This window comes from Trichomycterus rosablanca, chromosome 4, assembly GCF_030014385.1.
Source record: "Trichomycterus rosablanca isolate fTriRos1 chromosome 4, fTriRos1.hap1, whole genome shotgun sequence".
Lineage (NCBI taxonomy): Eukaryota > Metazoa > Chordata > Actinopteri > Siluriformes > Trichomycteridae > Trichomycterus > Trichomycterus rosablanca.
Genome location: NC_085991.1, coordinates 13,482,313 through 13,506,535, shown reverse-complemented (window position 1 = coordinate 13,506,535; position 24,223 = coordinate 13,482,313). Strand labels below are relative to the sequence as shown.

General features: G+C 47.9%; 11 non-coding genes and 2 pseudogenes across 11 annotated transcripts; all 13 read right to left on the bottom strand.

Annotated features, from left to right (window-relative positions):
* Positions 1–2,991: 2,991 nt before the first annotated feature.
* On the bottom strand, positions 2,992–3,080 carry LOC134312699 (U2 spliceosomal RNA; annotated as a pseudogene).
* A 117-nt stretch (positions 3,081–3,197) lies between these two features.
* Positions 3,198–3,312, bottom strand: LOC134312933 (U5 spliceosomal RNA). The gene has a single exon (XR_010011846.1). It is a non-coding gene; the product is annotated as a U5 spliceosomal RNA (small nuclear RNA).
* Positions 3,313–3,455: 143 nt separating this feature from the next.
* On the bottom strand, positions 3,456–3,606 carry LOC134312664 (U2 spliceosomal RNA; annotated as a pseudogene).
* A 16,666-nt stretch (positions 3,607–20,272) lies between these two features.
* Positions 20,273–20,387, bottom strand: LOC134312932 (U5 spliceosomal RNA). The gene has a single exon (XR_010011845.1). It is a non-coding gene; the product is annotated as a U5 spliceosomal RNA (small nuclear RNA).
* Positions 20,388–20,764: 377 nt separating this feature from the next.
* LOC134313238 (U2 spliceosomal RNA) lies at positions 20,765–20,955 on the bottom strand. The gene has a single exon (XR_010012128.1). It is a non-coding gene; the product is annotated as a U2 spliceosomal RNA (small nuclear RNA).
* Positions 20,956–21,064: 109 nt separating this feature from the next.
* On the bottom strand, positions 21,065–21,179 carry LOC134312931 (U5 spliceosomal RNA). Its single transcript, XR_010011844.1, has one exon. It is a non-coding gene; the product is annotated as a U5 spliceosomal RNA (small nuclear RNA).
* A 377-nt stretch (positions 21,180–21,556) lies between these two features.
* On the bottom strand, positions 21,557–21,747 carry LOC134313237 (U2 spliceosomal RNA). Its single transcript, XR_010012127.1, has one exon. It is a non-coding gene; the product is annotated as a U2 spliceosomal RNA (small nuclear RNA).
* Positions 21,748–21,856: 109 nt separating this feature from the next.
* On the bottom strand, positions 21,857–21,971 carry LOC134312930 (U5 spliceosomal RNA). Its single transcript, XR_010011843.1, has one exon. It is a non-coding gene; the product is annotated as a U5 spliceosomal RNA (small nuclear RNA).
* Positions 21,972–22,348: 377 nt separating this feature from the next.
* On the bottom strand, positions 22,349–22,539 carry LOC134313367 (U2 spliceosomal RNA). The gene has a single exon (XR_010012249.1). It is a non-coding gene; the product is annotated as a U2 spliceosomal RNA (small nuclear RNA).
* A 109-nt stretch (positions 22,540–22,648) lies between these two features.
* LOC134312929 (U5 spliceosomal RNA) lies at positions 22,649–22,763 on the bottom strand. The gene has a single exon (XR_010011842.1). It is a non-coding gene; the product is annotated as a U5 spliceosomal RNA (small nuclear RNA).
* Positions 22,764–23,142: 379 nt separating this feature from the next.
* On the bottom strand, positions 23,143–23,333 carry LOC134313366 (U2 spliceosomal RNA). The gene has a single exon (XR_010012248.1). It is a non-coding gene; the product is annotated as a U2 spliceosomal RNA (small nuclear RNA).
* A 109-nt stretch (positions 23,334–23,442) lies between these two features.
* On the bottom strand, positions 23,443–23,557 carry LOC134312928 (U5 spliceosomal RNA). Its single transcript, XR_010011841.1, has one exon. It is a non-coding gene; the product is annotated as a U5 spliceosomal RNA (small nuclear RNA).
* Positions 23,558–23,935: 378 nt separating this feature from the next.
* On the bottom strand, positions 23,936–24,126 carry LOC134313365 (U2 spliceosomal RNA). Its single transcript, XR_010012247.1, has one exon. It is a non-coding gene; the product is annotated as a U2 spliceosomal RNA (small nuclear RNA).
* Between the last annotated feature and the right edge of the window lie 97 nt (positions 24,127–24,223).

Here is a 24,223-nt window from a genome sequence, read left to right as displayed (position 1 = left end):
CCGGCCCGATTAGAGGCCAGAAGACCCGGTACCACTCCACGGGTAAGCCGTCTCCGCCTGGGGCCACGCTGCACTTGAGGGAGAGCATAGCGCTCTCTATTTCCTTCATCGTAATTTCCTCTTCCAGTTCTAGTTTATCTTCCTCCGCTATCCGGTCCCCTACAATTTCCAAAAAAATTTCTGCTAGCCCCTCTATCAGAGTCCTGGTTTTGAATAGGTCCCTGTAATATTCTCTAGCTATACGCAACATCTCTTCTTTTGAGGTCTCTAAGCGAGTTCCCTCTCTCAGTCCCTCAAAGTGAGCCTTGTTGCGCCGCTCCCTGATGGTCTGGAAGAAGAAACGTGTTGGACGCTCGTCCCTCTCCACTTTACATCTCTGCGCCTGAGTGCAGTACTCGCGGGCCTCTGCCTCGTAGTAGGCTCTGAGGGCCTCGCTGGCCTCTCTGATCTGGCCTTGGTCTTCTTCATGCCAAGCTTTCCTCAGGCTCCCTGTCCACTGTTCTAGCCCCTCTCTCTTCTTCCTAGCCTTCTCTTGTCCCCACGATTTGCAGAGGGTGGCAACTCTCTGCTTGAGATCTTCCCACCACTCGCTTTGTGTGGCGTATAACGCTTTTAGAGTTTTCCAGCCTGGGTAAAGCAGTCTGAAGATCTTGCAGAATGCTGGGTCTTGTAGATAAGACCTATTCATTCTCCATAGGCCTCTGCCTGGGCTGCCCCCATCCACCTGCAGGCTTACGCTTACCAGGCAGTGGTCCGATGCCCAAAATGGAGATTGACTGTAGCCCAAGACCTTTGTGTCATCGGACACAAACAAAAGGTCAAGCCTGGAAGAGTGTCCTCTAGAGTTACACCAGGTGTTACCCTTGGCGTGAGGCTCGACCAGCCTGTATACATCTGTCAGCTGGGCCCTTGTTGCCCCTCCACGACCCGTCTACACATAGGATTCATCCCGGGGCAGTGGTCTGGACCGCTGTGACCCGAAACTCATGGGAGTTAAACACAACTCCGACCCCGTCACCTCTCCCTGTGCCCATCCCCCACTCGGATGGTCCCCATTTCCAGGCCTCCGAGAATGCTTTCTTGGTGGACTCTGAGTCAATGTTGCACTCCTGTAAAAACATGACATAAAAATTTTCATTCCGTAAACTAAAAAAAGTCGCTACTCTCCTCGTTTCTTGTCTAATTCGCCTGACATTCAGGGTAGCGACCGTTAATTTACCCATAATTCATATCGAAAATTAAAACCCACAAACCGGAATCCAAAGAAACGTCTCTCCCATTGCTCTCTTTCCCATTATACTTCCTCCCTTCCAAACTTCCCTCCCTTTCCTTCCTCCTTCCCACCCACCCTGTAAATGGGCTGCTACCATTTTCCCCTGTCACCTCATATCACCTTCCACCCCTACTCCCCCTATTGAACTCCCTCCATTCCACCTTAATCTCCCCTCCTCTGTACAGCCTAAAGTGAGAGAACCCTTTAGTCCACCCCATTTCCTTCTTCTTTCCTTCTTGCCCTACCTCTCCCCACCCGCCTGGCCGGCACTTGTGTCCAAACAGTTTCCCTCTCTTCTTTTTCTGGATCTTTCTCGGCTTCTCTGCTCCACCACAGGGGTGACTGTCTTATGGCCTGTTGATCCTCTTCATTGTCAGTCTGCTGGGCTGCACCTCCAATCTCTCCCACTGAGAGGATGTCGAATTCCCGCCCCTCCTTGACCCGGACGCGTTTAGGCCCCCGGTCTTCCTCTGCGTCTTCTGCTCCCCTTGTGGTTCGAACCTTGGAGGAACCCGCCATCGGGCTCTGTTCTGGGTCATGTTCCATTGCCAGGCTCTCCAGGATGCTATTTCCCGCCCACTCCGGCGGGGACAAGGTCCATGTCCTCGAGGGCATCCGCCCAGCTGAGGGGAGACCAGGATCCCATCTTTGGGTCCGGTGGTGGGTCCTCTTGCGTCTGTGGTTGCTTGGGGTCCTTTCTGGGTGATTCCCTACCTGGATCTTTACCCTCGCTTGGGTCCGCTTGCACTTCTTCCTGTTGCCGTGGGGGGTTGCCATCAGCTTCTTGTGGCTGCTGATGGACCTCCACTTGAGTAGTAGGCTGGGCTTGCGCTGCCGCTGTTGGTGCCTGATCTGCTTCCGCTGCTGGTGCTGTGGTCGAGGTCGAGGCCCCCGCTTCCGTCCTGCTGGCGCCTTGCCCGACTTTGTTCTCTGGCTTTCTGGTCTCCCTTGGCCCGTCCTCAAAGAGGCTGGAGAAGGACCTGCTCCGCCGAGGGCACTCCCTGTAGAGGTGCTCTCCACTTCCACACAGGCTGCAAGCTTTAGGCACCCCACAGTTGGCGGCCACATGGTCCTCAGCCCCACAGAAGCGGCATCGCTGGCCAGTGCAAGCTTCTTTTGTGTGGCCAAGGCCACCACATCTCCTGCAGTACAGGGGCTGTCCTGGGTAATGGAGGAAAGTGCGGCCCAATGGCAAAACTGCCTGGGGGGTGAACCAGCCCTCCGGGCATTGCTGGATCCACACGGAGCTTCACCTGGAATCTCCTTTTCCCATTCCATATCCCATGACGTCCTCGGATCTTCTCCCCTGTAGCAACCGAAGCACAGTATCGACCAAGGAACATCCGGATGACCTCATCCTCCACAAAGGGATTATACAGGTGTACTGTCACAGGAACCTCATCCAGGGCGAAGAGAGGAGTGAAGCGGATTCCTCGTAGCAGATCTTGGTCCTTGGAACAAGTGCACTTGTCGAAAAACGTTGTGCAATCTGAGAAGGAGGCGAACGTCAAGTCCATGAAGCCTGAAGCTGCAAAGTCTTGCAAGCAGAAAATCTTTGTCGGAGCCAGTCCAAAAAAGTCTCGCAGAACCCGCAGAACCAGCCAATCCCATCCAAACTTCTCTTTGTCCTCACGTCCAGCATCCTCTGTCATCTCTATCCTCACTGTGTGACGTAGCCGCACCACTCGGGCCGGCCTAGACTTGCCTTCATTCATCGTTTGTAGTCTGATAAGAACAGATTTTTTCTTTCGAAGATAGAAAACACTTGATACTACACTTGATCTTAGCCAAAAGGCTGAGAAGCGATAACCTGAAATAGGCGCCGGGCCCCGGGCCCTACCTTTTGAGGGCCCGGACTAGTGGACGGCGCTGACCGGCCGCCTTCACGCCCACACACCTTCTGTCATTCCACCAGCAAAAGAGCAGCTTTGCAAAGACAAAGCCTTCAAAAAATAAGTTGAACTTGTCAACGTTCCTCTCCACGGAAATCTTTAGTAAAAGGCGAAAGATTTGTACGTGAATGAAGAGAAACTCCAGCCCTGCTCGCCGGTCGCCCGGGCCTCCGTAGGCCACCGGCCGCTCAAGGAAGAGGGCTCGAGGTAGAGCGACGAAAACCTGCAGCAAAAGGGCCCTTGGGTCATCGGGTGGGTGACGAGGCAGCACAGCCTTTGCCTGGAGAAACACAGGGTGGGGAAAAATTAAGTGGAGCAAGCCCCTCTTCCGACTCCCGGGCCTAAAAATCCATTTAATATATGGTCCTCGGGTAGAGGACATATCAGATATTAAACTGATAAGAACAGATTTCTTTTTTCGTTTCTGTTAAGAACAGATTTTTTTCCTTCGAAAAAGTTTTATTGTCACCATTTTACATTTTAAAACATTTTTCACTCACAATTTTAAAACACATCTTCACATAAAAAACTATAAAACATACTTCATACAATTTCTTAAAAGCTTTTGTTTGCGTAAAAAGTCAGTGCAGATAAAAGAACATTTAAAAGCTTCTTTCAGTATGTTAAAAGTTAATCTTGTTTTTAAAAGTGAAGAGTAATATCAGTTTAAAATGTCCGAAAAAAGTTCAATAAAAAGTCCAGGTAAAAAAAACGCAGGTAAAACACGCTCCTCTGTGCAGAACCGGGGTGAGTCCTCGTCCTCCTTGCACCACCCCGCTCCTCCGTTGAATCCGGTATCACGTTCTGCAGCTCAGCGGAGATCCTCACCCTGTGCCCGATGCTCCGTCCTTCTCGTGTTCAGTTGGCGGTGCATTGACGGGAGCCATTGCCCGTGGTGGTCTGGACCCCCCTGCGTGTGGCCCCAGCCCCCTCCTCCGATTGGCGATGCGCAGCGCCTCCTGCCGCGACTATGTTGCCAGCCGCTCCAACGCGTGCAGGGGCACCGTCACTCGCTTCCCCACCAACAGGTCGCGGGAGGTCCACAAGGCGGCTGTCACGCTGGTAAGGGTGAGCCAGAGCGTGGTGAACTCCGCGGCTGGCAATTTTTCTAAGCCCTGACCCACCCCGTTCACCGCTAGCCGGTAAACTCGCGGGTGGACCTCCCCTGCTGGTAGGCTCGGGCATTGTAGCGGGCCGGTTCTGGCCCACAGGTTTCTCGCCACGCTGCACTCCCAGAGCACATGCCGCACGGTTTCTGGCTCGCCACACCCAAACCGTGGGCACGTGGGATTCGTTGCCATCCCCCGGGAGTGCATCACGGCCCTGGCCGGGAGGATCTCATGAGCCGCCATCCACAACAGATCTTTGTGCTTGTTCGGGAGGGCGGGGTGGGCCACGTTCCTCCACACTTGTCTGGCCTCACTCAGACTGAGGCCTGGGACAGGACTCACTTTTTCCCGGTCCTGCACAAAGGAGACGATAAAACGTGCATTAGAAAAAATGGTGACATCTTCCTTCTCTAAAACATATTTCTTTAAAAACTTTTTGATAAAATCGTATTCTTTTGTCAGATTAAAAGCAACTGGTGTTTTAAGATCGGGAGTTAAAATACGCAGAGTCCTCAGGTACGACCCCATCCAGAACTTCACCATGGTTGCCGTCTTGTTCTCTCTGGATGGGGTCGTTGCGTATGTCATATGCAGGGCGACAAATTTGCTAGTTAAAAACAGGTGGGGGTCTGGGAGCCCCTTTCCTCCATTTTTGGGTTTTTTCTTGACAACATCTCTTCTTAGCCGCTCCCACTTGGACCCCCACAGGAAATAAAACATCGCCCTCTCCATCTGTAAAATAAAATGTCTGGGGGGACTAAAAACAGAGCACAGTAATAAAACCAGAGGTAAAATCACAGATTTGATTATTAAAATCTTCCCCTCAATGGTCAGTCGTCGTAGTCTCCATAACCACAGTCGTTGCCTAACTTTCCCTATCTTTTCCGTCCAGTTTCCCCGTCCTCCACCCTCTTTGTCAAATTTTATACCTAAAATCTTTAAATCAGTTTCTTTAAAATCTACGTCCAGGTCTGGTCGTAAGTCACCCCATGGCCCAAAGAGCTGGGCCTCGGACTTGCTCCTATTGAGCTTGGCGCCCGAGGCCCGTCCGTACCAGTCAGTCAAGTCGAGTGCTCTTTGGGCCGATAAAACGTCCGTACATAAAAGGGTAACGTCGTCCATGTATAGTGTGCACGTTGCAGTCAGTCCACCTGGCAGTCTTAGTCCTGTGATCCATTGGTCCCTTCTCAAGATCTGTGCCAGCGGTTCGATGCAAGCAATGAACAGGAGCGGGGATAACGGACACCCCTGGCGAACGCCAGAGCGAATCTTGATCGCTTTTGTGAGGTGCCCATTTACCAGAATTTTGCTGTGGATATCGTTGTACAGCAATCCCACCCATTTTATAAACCTCCTTGGAAAGCCCATTTTTTGCAGTACCTGGAACAGGTACTGGTGCGAGACCCGATCGAAAGCTTTCTCAAAATCTAAATTTAGAACTAACAGCCGGATGTTTCTGTCTCTCGCAAAACAGATGGCGTCTCGGACCAGCACTAGGCTGTCCGTGATCCTCCTCCCGGGCACGGCACAGGCTTGATCCGGGTGGATCAGGTCCTCTAAAACAGTCGACATTCGACTCGATAAAAGCTTGCTAAAAAGTTTACAATCAAAATTTAAAAGCGTTATGGGTCTCCAGTTCCTAATGTCAGTCTTGTCTCCTTTTTTGTATAACAAAGAAACTATCCCTATCCTAAAACTGTCCGGGAGTCTGTCCAGTCCTTGAAGTTCGTTAAAAACAGTCAATAAATCGTGTGCTAAAATATCCCAAAAGGTTTTATAAAATTCTAAAGGGAGCCCATCTCCACCTGGGGACTTCCCTTGTTTAAAACCTTTAAAACATTTCTGCATTTCTAAAATGTTAAAATCTCAGGATAAAAGCACATTTTCGTTGTCAATTCTTTTGTCTAAAAACTGTAAAACCTCTTCAAGTGTCTCTATTTGCACGTTTTTTTCATTGTAAAGAGTCTCATAAAATGTCTCAATCACTTTTAAAATCTGCTTTGTGCTGTTAAAAACTTCTCCTCCTTCATTTAAAACAGTGATTGCTCTTTCTTTTTCTGTTATTTTCTTAAAAAAATACCTTGTGCACTTTTCTCCTTCCTCTATGTCCTGCTCCCGACTTCTTAAAATAATTCCTTTAGTTTTAATATTGGTTAAAACTGACATTTCATTTTTGACCTCTTTAATTTCCTCAGTAAAATCAAAACCAGCGTTTAAAAGGTTAAAATATCTCTGTAGTCGTTTTTGCAGCCCCATCATGCGTTAAGAACAGATTTTTTTTTTTTTACAAAAGTTTATTTACACACATTTTCACACATTACAAACTATTTACAGAACTTTCATTTTCATTTCTTTTTCAACACCACTATTACATTCATTTTAATCATCATATCTTTTTCATACACATGTCCCATAATCTCCCCCACTTTTCCTTCCCTTTTTCCCACCCCAAGTCCATTTCATCTTCTTTCATTCTTGTCTTAATTTCCCATTCGACTTTCTTGACTATCCCCATCACTCCCTTTCCCTTCCCTCCCTTCACCTCCACCTGTCTGTCCTCCCATATCCCTCTCTTAACCAGGCTTATTGTTAGCCATAGCATGAATCTGCTTCTTCCCTTCCCCATTCCTCCTAACCCTTTGTCTACCGCTTCCCACGTTACTCTAAACCCTTTTCCTATGTTTTCCAACCATGATCCAACCTTCTGCCATACTTCCCTAGCCACATTACATTCCCAAAACACGTGTATTATCGATTCTTCCCTTCCACACCCCTCTCTCGGACACCTGTTTGTCTTACTAATTCCGTGTCTGTACATGATTTCTTTCACTGGTAGTTTCCTGTGCACTATTTGCCAGTTCATGTCTTTCAACCTGTTTTCCAGCCCCAATGGTTGTATTCTGGTCCACACTGTTCCTGCTTCTATTCTTCTTTTACTTTCCCTTACCCTCCTACTCCTGACTTCCTCATAAAGCCTTTTGTGGTTCGTGCATATGTTTCTGTCTTTCCCCTCTTTATTTACCTTTAGCCATTTGACAGCCTGCCCATAATGCCATGGCAGCTGCTCTGCCCTGGGACCTCTATTATCCCACTCCATGACTCCCCGTGCCTGGTATGCAAAGTATAGTTTTAAAAAATACCACCCTGGGTGTTGTCCCTCTTTTTCTAACTCTGCCATTATTCTTGCCACATAAATGCAGTTCAACTTTAATACTATGTCTAGCACCCCTCTCCCCCCTTCCTCTATTTTCCTGTACATTATCTCCCTTGCTATATATTCATACTTTCCTCCCCACATAAACCGAAATACTTCCCTTTGTACCCACCTCCTTCCACTCACTGGTAGTGGGTAGATGTATGCCAGGTACATCAGAAAGGGAAGTACTTCTGCTTTAATTACCAGACTCTTCCCTATATATGACAATTTCCTCCCGGTCCATAGTCCTAGCTTTTGTTTCATCTTTATTAACCTCTCTCCCCAATTCAACCCTGCTACCCCCTTGTTTTCAAATTTTACCCCTAGAATCTTTATTGGCCCTTCACTGACCTTCAATCCTCCCACCGAATCTTTCCTATCTTTCACTGTCCCAAAATATTTTAACTTGGATTTTTCCCTGTTCAATTTCGCCCCAGACCCAACCCCGAATCTTTCCACTATGTCCAATGTTCTCTCTATATCCCTATCTGTTCTACCCAAAATTGTCAAATCGTCTGCATACTGCGTTATCTTTACCCTATATCCACCTGCTCCCGGCACCAAAACCCCTACTATCTCCCTGTCCTTTCTAATCTTTTCCGCCAGCGGCTCCATACACATTATAAACAGGAGAGGCGACAACGGACACCCCTGTAATATACCCCCGTTGTCTCAAAACTCCTCCCTAGATACCCGTTCAAACTTACTCTGCTGTACGTCCTCCTGTACATTGTTTTGACCCATCCAATCAGTTTTACTCCCATTCCCATCTTTTCCATTACCCTATACAAAAATTCCCTATCCACCCTGTCGAACGCCTTCGATTGGTCCAAGCTTGCCACCATCAATGGCAGCTTTCGGTCTCCTGACCACGCCACCACGTCTCTGATGAGTTGTAAATTCCACCTCGTGCTTCTACCTTCTATTCCACATGTCTGATCTACATGGATGACATGTGGCAGTGCCTTCCTCAACCTCCCTGCCAATATTTTCGCCATTATTTTGCTATCCACCCCCAACATCGCTAATGGCCTATAGTTATCTAGATTTTCCCTTTCCCCCTTTTTGTATATTGGCGTCACTACCCCTGTCGCCATTGTTCCTTTCATTTCCCCTTCCTCCAGTATTTTGTTAAACACTTCTGTTAAGTCTCCGCTTACCACTTCTTTAAACCTTTTATAAAACTCTCCCGGTATACCATCTATCCCTGGTACCTTACCCTTTTTCATGCTTTTTATTGCCTCCTTCACCTCCTCCTCCCTTATGCTTTTATTTATTTCCTGCTTGATATCGCTAGGCACCTCCTTTTCTAGTCCTTTTATAAATTCCTGTCCTACTTCTACCTCCATTTCCCTCTCCCTAAAATACCTCCTATAATACTCTGTCCCTATCTGCAGCATCTCCTCATTTTGTACTTTTAGCTGTCCCTGCTCATCCCTTATTCCCTCTATTCCTCTCTCTTCTCTCCTTTCTCTAGCTTTCCCTATCCAATAAGTATCTACTCTTTCCCCCCTCTCCCTAAACTCTTGTCCTGCCATTAACATGTACTTCTCTGCTCTATCTTCATATATCTTCCTTATCTGTCCCTGTACTATTTCTACTCTATCTTTGTCTACCTCCTTCCCTTCGTTCTCTTTCTCCTTTTCTTTCGCTAGTTCCCCCCACATTCTCCTTAAGTTCCCCTTTTCCTCCTTTATCCTCTCCCTACTCTTCCATAGCCCCCATTGCTTGATTCTTTCCTTTGCTATCTCCCACCACTCTATAATTCCATCACATAGTCCCTTTAAGCCCCTAACCCCTTCCCAAAACTCTCTAAATTCCTCTTCTATCCCCTTTTTCTCTAATATTTTTACATTTAATTTCCAGTACCCTGTCCCATATTTTCTTCCCCCCACTTTCACCTCAGCCATCACCAGGTCATGGTCTGAAAAGTTCACACTTCTTGTTTCTCCTGCCACCACTTCTATATTTCTGCTCACGAATATCCCATCCAGCCTACTTTCATCCCCCCTTGTATTCCTCCACGTTGGTCCTGTCATTCTCCTTCCTACCTCCTTCCCTATGTCCATTAGCTTATGTGTTTTTATTATATCTTCCATTATTCCTGCTGCTTCATCTCCTCCTCCCGCCAGATTAATATTAAAGTCCTCCCCCATAACCAAAAAATTACTTGTGGCACCTAATAGCTTGACATCTTCATAAAAAAACCTTTTATCTTTTAGATTTTGTGGTCCGTATATATTTACCACCCTCAACTTTACACCCCCCACACTTAAATCTACTCCAACCATCCTCCCCACTTCACCACCTATAACTTGTTTTAAGTTCATATCCCATCCCTTAAACAAAATCCCAACTCCACTGGAGTGTACACCTCCTATGGACCACACTGATTTCCCCCTCCCCCAGTCCTTTTGAAATCTTTTAATGTCTTTCAAGTCCTTTAGGTGCGCTTCCTGAATCAAACAAATGTCCAAACTTAAATCTTCTATAAAACTAAAAACCATATTTCTTTTCTTTGTGTTTTTCAATCCTCTGGCATTAAATGTTCCAATTTTTAATGTTCTTACCATTCAGTTTCTTTTTCAGATTTTGCTTCTTTTACCTTTTTACTTAGGCAGTAAAGCATCTTCGTCCATTTCTTCTCTTCTTTCTAATGCTTCATACCTATTCCCCTTCAACGTCCGTGTCCGCCTTACCGGTTCCCCTTCCGTTTCTCCCTCTCTCTCCTCTCCTGGGAATGGTCGTTTTCCCGCTGTCACCACCTCCGGAGGCTCTGTAATGGATTCGAAGATACTATCTGCCCAATCTTTCAACTCTTGTTCTCGCTCCTGCACCTCCATGTCTTCCTGCTGTCTTTCCTTCTGTAGCTCCTCCTCTGTCTGTTGCTGCTGTGCCATCCTCCTGTCTCCAGCAGGTGTCTCTGTCTCTGCTCTCCTCTCCTCCTGTCCTGCCTCCTGTGCTACTGCCAACTGTGCTCCTCCTTCCATTCCCTCCTGTCCTTTGTTCTCGGGTGTCTGCTTTCCCGCTTTTTTTGATGGTTTCACCTCATAAGCTTCTGTTTGGTTCTTTGGACCCGCTTTTTGGGTCTCTTCTCCTTCTTTCTCTTCACCTTCCCTGTCCTCGGTAAAGAGGTCAGCAAAGGTTTTCTTCCTCAAGGGACAATCTTTATACAAATGGCCCTCCTCTCCACACAAGCTACATTTTTTTGGAGCAGTGCACCATGCTGCTTCATGTTCCTGTGACCCACAGAACCGGCATTTTTGGCTGTTACATGCCGCTTTGGTGTGTCCCATTTCCCCACACTTTCTGCACCTTAGCGGCTGTCCCAGGTAAAACAAGAAACCTCGGTGCGGCCCGATTGCAAAAGTCCCCGGTGGCTGCACAACCCCTCCAGGGCTAGATGCATCCGGCGGAACCTCACCTGGTACTTTCTTCGCCCCGTCCAGATGCCAAATTTATTTATTATTTTCAGTCCCCCTTCCACTTTTAGGCAATATCTCTTCAGAAATTGCTTAATGTCATCTTCCTCTACAAAAGGGTTATACATATGGACCGTCACTGGGATGTCTTCCCAAATGTATAATGCTCTTAACCTGAGACCCTCCAACACTGGGTGAAGCTGGTGTCTATCCCAGGTTGCAACAAACTCCAGGCACGTCGTCATGTCCCTGAACGTAACATCCATAAATCCAGCTTTTGTAAAGTCCTGCAGGCACAGAACTGATTGCAGTGGTACTTTGAGCAGTCCTTGAAAAACTTCCTTCACAAGATATTCCAAGCAGAAATCCAAATGACGTTTCTGAGCTGCTTCCTGTTGCACTTCCACTCTCACAGAGTTTTTCAACCGCGCCACCCGGGCCGGCCCTCTCACGTCGCTTTCCGCCATGATAAGAACAGATTTTTTTTTCTTTTTTTTTTCCTTTTTTCGAAAAAGTTTTATTGTCACAATTTCTTACATTACAACATTTTCCATTCAAAAATTAAAACAATTTTCATTCAAAATGTAAAATAATTTTCCCTTCAAAAATTAATACACATCTTCACATAAAAAAACAATAAAACATACTTTTCACAATTGATATAAGCTTTTGTTTACATAAAATATTCGCAGGTAAAAGAACATTTACAAGCTTTATTTCTCGTATGTTAAAAGTTCATTTGGTTTTAAAAGTGAAGAATAATATCGGTTTAAAAAGTCCAATAAAAGGCCGGTAAAAGAACGCAGGTAAAACATGCTCCTCTTTGCAGGACCGGGGTGAGTCCTCGTCCTCCTTGCACCACCCCGCTCCTCCGTCGAGTCCGGTGTCACGTTCTGCAGCTCAGCGGAGATCCTCACCCTATGCCCGATGCTCCGTCCTTCTCGTGATCAATTGGCGGTGCATTGACGGGAGCCATCGCCCGTGGTGGTCTGGACCCCCCTGCGTGTGACCCCAGCCCCCTCCTCCGATTGGCGACACGCAGCGCCTCCTGCCGCGACGATGTTGCCAGCCGCTCCAACGCGCGCAGGGGCACCGTCACTCGCTTCCCCACCAACAGGTCGCGGGAGGTCCACAAGGCGGCTGTCACGCTGGTAAGGGTGAGCCAGAGCGTAGTGAACTCGGCGGCTGGCAATTTTTCGACACCCTGACCCACCCCGTTCACCGCTAGCCGGTAAACTCGCGGGTGGACCTCCCCTGCTGGTAGGCTCGGGCATTGTAGCGGGCCGGTTCTGGCCCACAGGTCCCTCGCCACGCTGCACTCCCAGAGCACATGCCGCACGGTTTCTGGCTCGCCACACCCAAACCGTGGGCACGTGGGATTCGTTGCCATCCCCCGGGAGTGCATCACGGCCCTGGCCGGGAGGATCTCATGAGCCGCCATCCACGTCAGATCTTTTAGTTTGTTCGGGAGGGCGGGGTGGGCCGCGTTCCTCCACACTCTTCTGGCCTCACTCAGAGTGAGGCCTGGGACGGGACTCACTTCTTCTCGGTCCTGCACAACAGAGAGAATGGATTTAGCGTTAGTTAAAATGGTGACATCCTCCTTTTCTAAATCAAACTTCTTTAAAAACTTTCTAATAAAATCATATTCTTTTGACAAATTAAAAGCCACTGGGGTTCTAAGATCAGGTTTTAAAATGCGCAATCTTCTCAGGTACGACCCCATCCAGAATTTCACCATGCTGGCCGTCTTGTTCTCTCTGGATGGGGTCGTCGCATAGGTAATGTGTAGTGCGGTGAATTTGCTGGTTAAAAACAGGTGGGGGTCTGGGAGCCCCTTCCCTCCATTGTCTGGTCTTTTCTTCACCACCTCTCTTCTGAGTCGCTCCCACTTGGACCCCCACAGGAAATAAAAAACCGCTCTCTCCACCTGTAAAATAAAAGGTCTGGGGGGACTAAAAACAGAACACAACAATAAAAGCAAAGGTAAAATCACAGATTTAAATATTAAAACTTTGCCTTCGATTGTCATTCGTCTCAGTCCCTAAAACCCCAGTCGTTGCCTGACTTTCCCTAACACGTCAGTCCAGTTACCCCGTCCACCTCCCTCTCTGTCAAATTTGATGCCTAAAATTTTAATATCAGTTTCTTTAAAATCCACGTCCAGGTCGGTTTGTATGTCTCCCCACGGCCCAAAGAGCTGGGCCTCGGACTTGCTCCGATTGAGCTTAGCGCCCGAGGCCCGTCCGTACCAGTCAGTCAAGTCCAATGCTCTCTGGGCCGCTAAAACGTCCGAACATAAAAGCGTAACGTCGTCCATGTATAATGTACAGGTCGCCGTCAGTCCGCCTGGCAGGTCAAATCCTCTGATCCATTCATCCCTTCTCAAGATCTGCGCCAGCGGCTCAATACAAGCCGCGAACAGGAGTGGGGATAACGGACACCCCTGACGAACGCCAGAGCGAATATTGATCGCTTTTGTCAGGTGCCCATTAACAAGAACTTTGCTGTTGATGTATTTATACAGCAATCCCACCCACTCTAGAAACCTCCCTGGGAAACCCATCTTTTGCAGTACCTGGAACAGGTACTGGTGCGAGACCCGATCAAAAGCTTTCTCAAAATCTAAATTTAGGACTAATAATCGAATGTTTCTGTCTCTCGCAAAACAGATGATGTCTCGGATCAGCACTAGGCTGTCCGTGATCCTCCTTCCTGGGACGGCGCAGACTTGATCCGGGTGGATCACGTCCTCCAAAACTGTTGACATTCGTCGTGATCAGAATCAGAATCAGCTTTATTCGCCAAGTATGTTTACACACACAAGGAATTTGTTTCCGGCTGTTGTTAGCTCTCTACAATTTACAACAATACAATATACAGACAAGACTATGTAGACAATGTACAAATTTACATGTTCAGCATGTATAAAGTGCAGTGTGGCATGTAAACAACAGTAAACAGTAGTTCAGTTTTTGTTATTAATGAGTTTGATGGCATTTGGAAAGAAACTGTTACAGTGTCTGTTTGATTTAGTGTTCAGGGCTCTGTAGCGCCTGCCAGAGGGTAGGAGGTTAAAGAGTTCGTGTCCAGGGTGTGCAGAGTCTGTGATAATTTTTTCTGCCCGGTTTCTGGTCCTTGCTGTGTATAAGTCCTGGAGGGTAGGCAAAGGAGCACCGATGATTTTTGCTGCTCTATCCACCACTCTTTGCAATCTGCATCTGTCCTGTTTTGTGGCTGAACCGAACCACACTGTGATGGATGTGCACAGGACAGATTCAATGACTGCGGTGTAGAACTGTTTCAACAGCTCCTGTGGCAGACCGTGTTTCCTCAGTTGACGCAGAAAGTACATCCTTTGCTGGGCCTTTTTGAGGATGGAGTTGGTGTTGGCCTCCCACTTTAGGTCATTGGAAATAGTAGTTCCCAAGAACCTGAAGGTCTCCACGGTAGACACAGTGCTGTTGAATATGGTGATGGGGAGCAGTGTCGAAGGTTTCCTTTTAAAATCCACTGTTATCTCTACAGTCTTTAGTGTGTTCAGCTCTAGGTTGTTCTGACTGCACCAGAGCACCAGCCGATCAATCTCCTGCCGATATGCAGACTCATCTCCATCCTGGATTAGTCCAATGATCGTAGTGTCGTCTGCAAACTTTAGAAGTTTCACTGTTGGGTCTGTAGAGGTACAGTCATTAGAGTAGAGAGAAAATAGCAGTGGAGAGAGGACACAGCCCTGTGGTGCACCAGTGCTGACTGTTCTTATGTCAGAGGTAATATCCCCCAGCCTCACCTGTTGTGTCCGGTCTGTCAGAAAGCTGGTGATCCACTGACAGATGGCGGGGGACACACTGAGCTGAGACAGTTTGAAGTCAAGGAGTTCTGGTATGATGGTGTTAAATGCAGAAGTAAAATCCACAAAAAGGATTCTTACATAAGTCCGTGGGCTGTCCAGATGTTCTAAGATGTAGTGCAATCCCATGTTGACTGCATCATCCACCGACCTGTTTGACCGGTAGGCAAACTGGAGAGGGTCCAGCAGGGGGCCAGTGATGTTCTTCAGATGTGTCATAACCAGTCGTTCGAAGGATTTCATGACCACAGATGTTAAGGCAACCGGTCTGTAGTCATTAAGTCCTGTGATGGAGGGTTTCTTGGGGATTGGGATGATGGTGGAGCGTTTGAAGCAGGATGGGACTTCACACAGCTCCAGTGACTCGTTGAAGATCTTTGTAAAAATAGGAGCCAGTTGGTCCGCACAGGCTTTGAGACATGACGGTGAGACTCCATCTGGGCCTGGTGCCTTCCTGGTTTTTTGTCTTTGGAAAAGTCGCCTCACGTCCATATCACCTATTTGTAATGCAGATTGTGTATCCATGGAAGAATGTGTGGTGATAGCTGAAGGTGTGATATGGGCTGTTGATGTGCAGGGGTGAAGGGTGGGTGTGAATGTTTCCTTATCAAACCTACAATAGAAAACATTAAGGTCATCAGCCAGGTCTTTGTTTGCCTCAATGGGGTTGGGTGATCTCCTGTAGTTGGTTATCTCTTGCAGGCCTCTCCATACTGATGTAGAGTCGTTGGCTGAAAACCTGTTTTTCAGCTTTTGAGTGTAGCTGTTTTTGGCGACTCTGATCTCTTTGTTCAGCATGTTCCTGGCCTGCGTGTACAGGGATCTGTCCCCACTTCTGTAGGCATCCTCCTTTGCTTGACGGAGTTTTCTTAATTTGGCTGTAAACCATGGTTTGTCGTTGTTGTATTTGCAGAAGGTTTTGGTGGGCACACAAACCTCCTCGCAAAAGCTAATGTACGATGTCACAGTGTCAGTGAGTTCATCCAGGCTGTCGGTTGCAGACTCAAAAACACTCCAATCAGTACAGTCAAAACAGTCCTGTAGTTCCTGCTTTGCCTCACTGGTCCACTTCTTCACAGTTTTAACCACAGGCTTAGCTGATTTTAGTTTCTGCCTGTATGTCGGAACAAGATGAACCAAGCAGTGATCAGAATGTCCCAGAGCTGCACGGGGCACAGAGCGGTACGCATCTTTAATTACAGTGTAGCAGTGGTCCAATGTATTATTGCCCCTGGTGGGACAATTAATGTGTTGTCTGTATTTTGGAAGTTCGTGGTTCAGTTTTGCCCTGTTAAAGTCCCCAAGTATGATAAAAATCGAGTCCGCATATTTCTGCTCCAAACAGGTTATCTGGTCAGCCAGGCTTTTCTGTGCAGCATCCACATTAGCCTGAGGTGGGATGTAAACACCGACCAAGATAAAGGAGGAGAACTCCCGCGGTGAATAAAACGGCTTGCAGTTAATAAACAATGTTTCTAAATGCGGGCTGCAGTGTTTGTTTAATACTGTGACATCTGTACACCAGTTTTCATTGATGTAAAAACATATTCCACCGCCTTTAGTTTTACCTGAGAGTCCCGTTACACGATCCGCTCGGTGTAGATGAAAGCCCGGCAGAAGTAATCCACTGTCAGGAACGGATTCGCTGAGCCAAGTTTCAGTAAAACAAAGTGCAGCGGAATGTGCAAAGTCTCTTTTAATTTTGTTCAGGAGAAGCAGCTCATCCATTTTGTTGTTTAGAGAGCGGAGGTTCGCCAAGTGAATCGATGGAAGCGCAGTTCGAAATCCTCGCTGTCTGAGTTTCACTAGCGCACCGGCGCGCTTTCCCCGTCTGCGTCTCCTCCATGCCGCGCATAGAGCCGCTGCTCCACAAACAAAAATGTCCATAAAACTATCCGAGTTTGTAAATATTGGCGAGAAACTGTTAGCGGTAAGCTGCCCGATGTTAAGCAGCTCTTCCCTGGTGTATGTTATCGGGTTTGCATGACAAAACACACATAAAATAAACAAAAACAAAGAAAAAAGCAGAGAGCGCTGTGCCGAGGCTGCCATCCGCGGCGCCATCGTAATATGGATAAAAGTTTGCTAAAAAGCTTACAGTCAAAATTTAAAAGAGTAATAGGTCTCCAGTTTCTTAAGTCTGTCTTGTCACCTTTTTTGTGCAATAAAGAAACTATCCCTACCCTAAAACTGTCTGGAAGTCGGTCCAGTCTTTCAAATTCTTTAAAAACAGTCAAGAGGTCCGTAGCTAAAATGTCCCAAAATGTTGTATAAAATTCCACGGGGAGTCCATCCTCTCCCGGAGATTTTCCATTTTTAAAACCTTTAAGACATTTTGTCATTTCTAAAATGGTAAAATCTTCTGTTAAAACCCTCTTCCTGTTTAAAAATTTGTCTAAAGAACTTAAAACCTCCTCCATTGTTTCTTTGTGTACACTTTTTACATCATATAGATTCTCATAAAAACTTTCCACAGTTTTTACAATCTCCTCCATCTTGTTAATCTCCCTTCCTCCTTCTATTAATTTTGTTATTCCTCCCCCTTTTGATATTATTTTCTTGAAAAAGTACCGTGTACATCTTTCTCCTTCCTCTATCTCTCTTTCTTTACTTCTTAAAATAGTTCCTTTACTCTTGATTTCAGTTAAAACAGACATTTCCTTTTTTACTTCTTTAATTTCCTCACTAAAATCAAAACCTTTATTTAAAAGATTAAAATACCTCTGTAGTCTTTTCTGCAGCCCCATCATGCACCTTTTTTCTTTATCTTTTTTAGTTTTCCCTACCTTTTTAAAAAACGTCCTTGTCCTGTCTTTCACCATCTCCCACCACTGTGCCCTAGAGTCATAAAAGTCTTGGAGGGTCTGCCAGGAGCTGAACTGCTCCCTGTAGCACCTAACCACCTCCTCATCCTGCAACAGGGAGCAGTTCAGCTTCCACAGCCCTCCCCCTACGGTCACCTGGGTTGGGAAGGAAAGAGTGCAGGAAAGCATAGCGTGATCTGAAAAGAAAAGGGGGGTCAATGTAGCATCGGTTGGCGGGCAGTCTCTTGTAAAAACATAGTCGATTCGGGAGGCTCTGGTGCCATCACCACTAAACCAGGTGAAGCCCTCCTCCCTTGGATGCACTTTCTTAAAACAGTCGACTAAGTTAAAATCTCTCACTAAACCCTGCAATAAAACCGATGTTTTGTCAAGTTTAAAATCTTCCCCTACTCTCCTTCTGTCTTGCTTTGTTAAAACACAATTAAAATCCCCTCCCACCACTAAAGGAACCCTCCCCAGCATGTGGGGCTGCAGGTCCTCTAAAAGATCGTGCCTGTCATTTTTATCATTAAAACCATACACATTAAGAATGTTAAAATCCCTTCCTAAAAACGTCAGATTAGTTAAAAGCGCCCGTCCGTCTCTCACCACCGTGCTGCCCTTCACCAAGACATTGGGGTTTTTGATTAAAATGGCAACACCGTCGGCTCGGCTGTAGTGCGAGCCGCTCCAGAGAGAGGGACCCGCAGCCCACCGCTGCTCCCAATCTCTGTATGATTTCAAGAACGGCAAAGCACACTCTTGCAGTAAAAACACATCTGACTTTAAGTCATTTAAAAGGGACAGAACACTCTGTGCTCTCAACGGTGCTCTCACGCTTCTCACATTGATGGTGGAGATCGTAAGAGACATGAGCACTATAGGTTAAAAACAGGTGTGATCTTTAAAACCCAAACATTAAAACCACAGAGATACGGTTAAAAGCCGGTTAAAATCACCCTATTTCTTGTGACACCTGCTCCTCCTTGATCTTCATTAATGTGAAGTGTGAGGGGTCGCAGGTGTCCCGCGCGTCCCGGCATGCTGAGCACTGCTCTAGCATGCTTTTCGGCGTGGATGATTTCAGCTGGAGGCGCAGAAAGGATACCTCATTAGGGGATCCAGCGGACCACAGCCGGTTCAGGTCCTCCGATGAGGAGCTACCTGACCGCTCTGTGGCCCGCTGTTTCTTCTCTGCCAGGTCTGGCAGAGGAGATCCCGCAGGTCTCTTTGGCACCTGAGCACTAGGGAGTGAGAGAGTCAGCTCCCCCACTCCACTAGCCGTCACGCTCACCTCCGGCACCGTCTCCATAGAGGAAGGGGTTGAGTCTTCCTCATCACCATCATTGTCTTCCTCTCTCTGTTGCTCGGAGGGAGGGACCTCTGATACCTGCTCCAACTCTACATGAATGTTAGCTCCGCCCTCCACAACTTGGCCCACTCCTGAGGCTGGCTGAGGATTTGAATTTCCCGCCAAAACCTCTTGGCCCGCCTCCTCCCCTTTGTCTTCAGGGTCTTGGCGGGCAGCCATTTTGTTAGCTTTTAGCTTGTTGGCAAACGATTTAGGGCAATCTCTGTAAAGATGGTCACAGTCTCCACAAAGATTACACCTCCTGCCATTGGGACACTCTTCATAAGTGTGCCCAATCTCTCTGCACTTCCCACACACGATTTCCTGACACGCTTCCGCAAGGTGTCCAAACTTGCCGCATTTGCGGCAAAGCTTGGGCATACCTTGGTAAAAAATGTAGCCTCGGTTTTCTCCCAACACAATCAATGATGGCAATTGCCGGAGGCCTAGGTAACTGCTCGGGTCTTCCCATTGTTTAATGGGAACTCTCCACGAGCATTTCCAAATGCCATCCTCATCAACTACCTTGACTGGTGGGCTTTTCACCATGCAAAATCTACCCAGCCATGTACTAATGTCCTCTCCAGTCACAGTCTCATTAAACATCCTGACAAACACAACTTTGTGTGAATTATCAGAGAGTTTCTCGAGGCTGAACATGGAGAACTGGTCTTTTTCATTTTCATATCTGAGCCAGAAATCTCTTAGCAAGGAAGCAGAGCGGAAGCTAACATCAAATCCCTTATTTCCATGCAGAGTCAGTAAACAGTTCAGTTCTTCTGGTTTAAAGTTTAAAGTTTGTTGGATGAGCTTCCTTGAGAAGTCCAATCTGGACATGCTCAAAAGTTTGCCATCCATCCATTTAAATAGAAAACGCACGCTGTGGTGCCTCCGCATGCCGGCACGAGGAGCCGACATGCTTGGAGACACCAACAGCCTACCAAGCAACTAAAAACACTAAAACAATAAATAGTAAAACCAATGCTAAAATTCTAAAAGAAAAGAATTGAATTGCACTTACCTGGTGGTTGTTTTTCCTCTTTTAGGGCTGGATAGACTGGAAACACCTAAAAAGAGAAAAAAAACTGGAGTCCCGTAAAAGCAGGAAATGAAGCCTACCACACAAGACTCTTCCCCAACAGTAGAACAGTGCAATATTCTCCTAAGTGCTTGCGACTAGTACCACGATGGTAAAAGTCTTGCAACACTCAGGAGTCGATCGCTGTCCCGCCCACTTGAACTTGAACCAAAAGGCCGAGAAGCGATAACCTGAAATAGGCGCCGGGCCACGGGCCCTACCTTTTGAGGGTCCGGACTAGTGGACGGCGCTGACCGGCCGCCCACACACCTTCTGTCATTCCACCAGCAAAAGAGCAGCTTTGCAAAGACAAAGCCTTCAAAAAATAAGTTGAACTTGTCAACGTTCCTCTCCACGGAAATCTTTAGTAAAAGGCGAAAGATTTGTACGTGAATGAAGAGAAACTCCAGCCCTGCTCGCCGGTCGCCCAGGCCTCCGTAGGCCACCGGCCGCTCAAGGAAGAGGGCTCGAGGTAGAGCGACGAAAACCTGCAGCAAAAGCGCCCTTGGGTCGTCGGGTGGGTGACGAGGCAGCACAGCCTTTGCCTGGAGAAACACAGGGTGGGGGAAAATTAAGTCTTTCGCCTTTTTTTTTTTTTTTTTTTTTTTTAAGTAAAATGGAGGGAAAATGAAAAAGCGGGAAAAGCGGGACTCCCTAGCGCAAAAGGACCGAGGAAACCCCGGGCCTAGGCTAGGCAAAGGTCTAAGGCGCCGTACCCCTAATCCCAACAGCTTTCCAGCAGGGGCCAGTCACCAGCATTCGTCAATTACTCTTTCGTTTGACCGTTTATGAGGGTGCACCGTGCCAGGAGGCAATGCAATACCTGGTCGATGCGTGGAGTGGACGGAGCAAGCCCCTCTTCCGACTCCCAGGCCTAAAAATCCATTTAATATATGGTCCTCGGATAGAGGACGTATCAGATATTAAACTGATAAGAACAGATACTACACTTGATCTTAGCCAAAAGGCCGAGAAGCGATAACCTGAAATAGGCGCCGGGCCACGGGCCCTACCTTTTGAGGGTCCGGACTAGTGGACGGCGCTGACCGGCCGCCCACACGCCTTCTGTCATTCCACCAGCAAAAGAGCAGCTTTGCAAAGACAAAGCCTTCAAAAAATAAGTTGAACTTGTCAACGTTCCTCTCCACGGAAATCTTTAGTAAAAGGCGAAAGATTTGTACGTGAATGAAGAGAAACTCCAGCCCTGCTCGCCGGTCGCCCAGGCCTCCGTAGGCCACCGGCCGCTCAAGGAAGAGGGCTCGAGGTAGAGCGACGAAAACCTGCAGCAAAAGCGCCCTTGGGTCGTCGGGTGGGTGACGAGGCAGCACAGCCTTTGCCTGGAGAAACACAGGGTGGGGGAAAATTAAGTCTTTCGCCTTTTTTTTTTTTTTTTTTTTTCTTAAGTAAAATGGAGGGAAAATGAAAAAGCGGGAAAAGCGGGACTCCCTAGCGCAAAAGGACCGAGGAAACCCCGGGCCTAGGCTAGGCAAAGGTCTAAGGCGCCGTACCCCTAATCCCAACAGCTTTCCAGCAGGGGCCAGTCACCAGCATTCGTCAATTACTCTTTCGTTTGACCGTTTATGAGGGTGCACCGTGCCAGGAGGCAATGCAATACCTGGTCGATGCGTGGAGTGGACGGAGCAAGCCCCTCTTCCGACTCCCAGGCCTAAAAATCCATTTAATATATGGTCCTCGGATAGAGGACGTATCAGATATTAAACTGATAAGAACAGATACTACACTTGATCTTAGCCAAAAGGCCGAGAAGCGATAACCTGAAATAGGCGCCGGGCCACGGGCCCTACCTTTTGAGGGTCCGGACTAGTGGACGGCGCTGACCGGCCGCCCACACGCCTTCTGTCATTCCACCAGCAAAAGAGCAGCTTTGCAAAGACAAAGCCTTCAAAAAATAAGTTGAACTTGTCAACGTTCCTCTCCACGGAAATCTTTAGTAAAAGGCGAAAGATTTGTACGTGAATGAAGAGAAACTCCAGCCCTGCTCGCCGGTCGCCCAGGCCTCCGTAGGCCACCGGCCGCTCAAGGAAGAGGGCTCGAGGTAGAGCGACGAAAACCTGCAGCAAAAGCGCCCTTGGGTCGTCGGGTGGGTGACGAGGCAGCACAGCCTTTGCCTGGAGAAACACAGGGTGGGGGAAAATTAAGTCTTTCGCCTTTTTTTTTTTTTTTTTTTTTCTTAAGTAAAATGGAGGGAAAATGAAAAAGCGGGAAAAGCGGGACTCCCTAGCGCAAAAGGACCGAGGAAACCCCGGGCCTAGGTTAGGCAAAGGTCTAAGGCGCCGTACCCCTAATCCCAACAGCTTTCCAGCAGGGGCCAGTCACCAGCATTCGTCAATTACTCTTTCGTTTGACCGTTTATGAGGGTGCACCGTGCCAGGAGGCAATGCAATACCTGGTCGATGCGTGGAGTGGACGGAGCAAGCCCCTCTTCCGACTCCCAGGCCTAAAAATCCATTTAATATATGGTCCTCGGGTAGAGGACGTATCAGATATTAAACTGATAAGAACAGATACTACACTTGATCTTAGCCAAAAGGCCGAGAAGCGATAACCTGAAATAGGCGCCGGGCCACGGGCCCTACCTTTTGAGGGTCCGGACTAGTGGACGGCGCTGACCGGCCGCCCACACGCCTTCTGTCATTCCACCAGCAAAAGAGCAGCTTTGCAAAGACAAAGCCTTCAAAAAATAAGTTGAACTTGTCAACGTTCCTCTCCACGGAAATCTTTAGTAAAAGGCGAAAGATTTGTACGTGAATGAAGAGAAACTCCAGCCCTGCTCGCCGGTCGCCCAGGCCTCCGTAGGCCACCGGCCGCTCAAGGAAGAGGGCTCGAGGTAGAGCGACGAAAACCTGCAGCAAAAGCGCCCTTGGGTCGTCGGGTGGGTGACGAGGCAGCACAGCCTTTGCCTGGAGAAACACAGGGTGGGGGAAAATTAAGTCTTTCGCCTTGTTTTTTTTTTTTTTTTTTTTTTTAAGTAAAATGGAGGGAAAATGAAAAAGCGGGAAAAGCGGGACTCCCTAGCGCAAAAGGACCGAGGAAACCCCGGGCCTAGGCTAGGCAAAGGTCTAAGGCGCCGTACCCCTAATCCCAACAGCTTTCCAGCAGGGGCCAGTCACCAGCATTCGTCAATTACTCTTTCGTTTGACCGTTTATGAGGGTGCACCGTGCCAGGAGGCAATGCAATACCTGGTCGATGCGTGGAGTGGACGGAGCAAGCCCCTCTTCCGACTCCCAGGCCTAAAAATCCATTTAATATATGGTCCTCGGGTAGAGGACGTATCAGATATTAAACTGATAAGAACAGATACTACACTTGATCTTAGCCAAAAGGCCGAGAAGCGATAACCTGAAATAGGCGCCGGGCCACGGGCCCTACCTTTTGAGGGTCCGGACTAGTGGACGGCGCTGACCGGCCGCCCACACACCTTCTGTCATTCCACCAGCAAAAGAGCAGCTTTGCAAAGACAAAGCCTTCAAAAAATAAGTTGAACTTGTCAACGTTCCTCTCCACGGAAATCTTTAGTAAAAGGCGAAAGATTTGTACGTGAATGAAGAGAAACTCCAGCCCTGCTCGCCGGTCGCCCAGGCCTCCGTAGGCCACCGGCCGCTCAAGGAAGAGGGCTCGAGGTAGAGCGACGAAAACCTGCAGCAAAAGCGCCCTTGGGTCGTCGGGTGGGTGACGAGGCAGCACAGCCTTTGCCTGGAGAAACACAGGGTGGGGGAAAATTAAGTCTTTCGCCTTGTTTTTTTTTTTTTTTTTTTTTTAAGTAAAATGGAGGGAAAATGAAAAAGCGGGAAAAGCGGGACTCCCTAGCGCAAAAGGACCGAGGAAACCCCGGGCCTAGGCTAGGCAAAGGTCTAAGGCGCCGTACCCCTAATCCCAACAGCTTTCCAGCAGGGGCCAGTCACCAGCATTCGTCAATTACTCTTTCGTTTGACCGTTTATGAGGGTGCACCGTGCCAGGAGGCAATGCAATACCTGGTCGATGCGTGGAGTGGACGGAGCAAGCCCCTCTTCCGACTCCCAGGCCTAAAAATCCATTTAATATATGGTCCTCGGGTAGAGGACGTATCAGATATTAAACTGATAAGAACAGATACTACACTTGATCTTAGCCAAAAGGCCGAGAAGCGATAACCTGAAATAGGCGCCGGGCCACGGGCCCTACCTTTTGAGGGTCCGGACTAGTGGACGGCGCTGACCGGCCGCCCACACACCTTCTGTCATTCCAC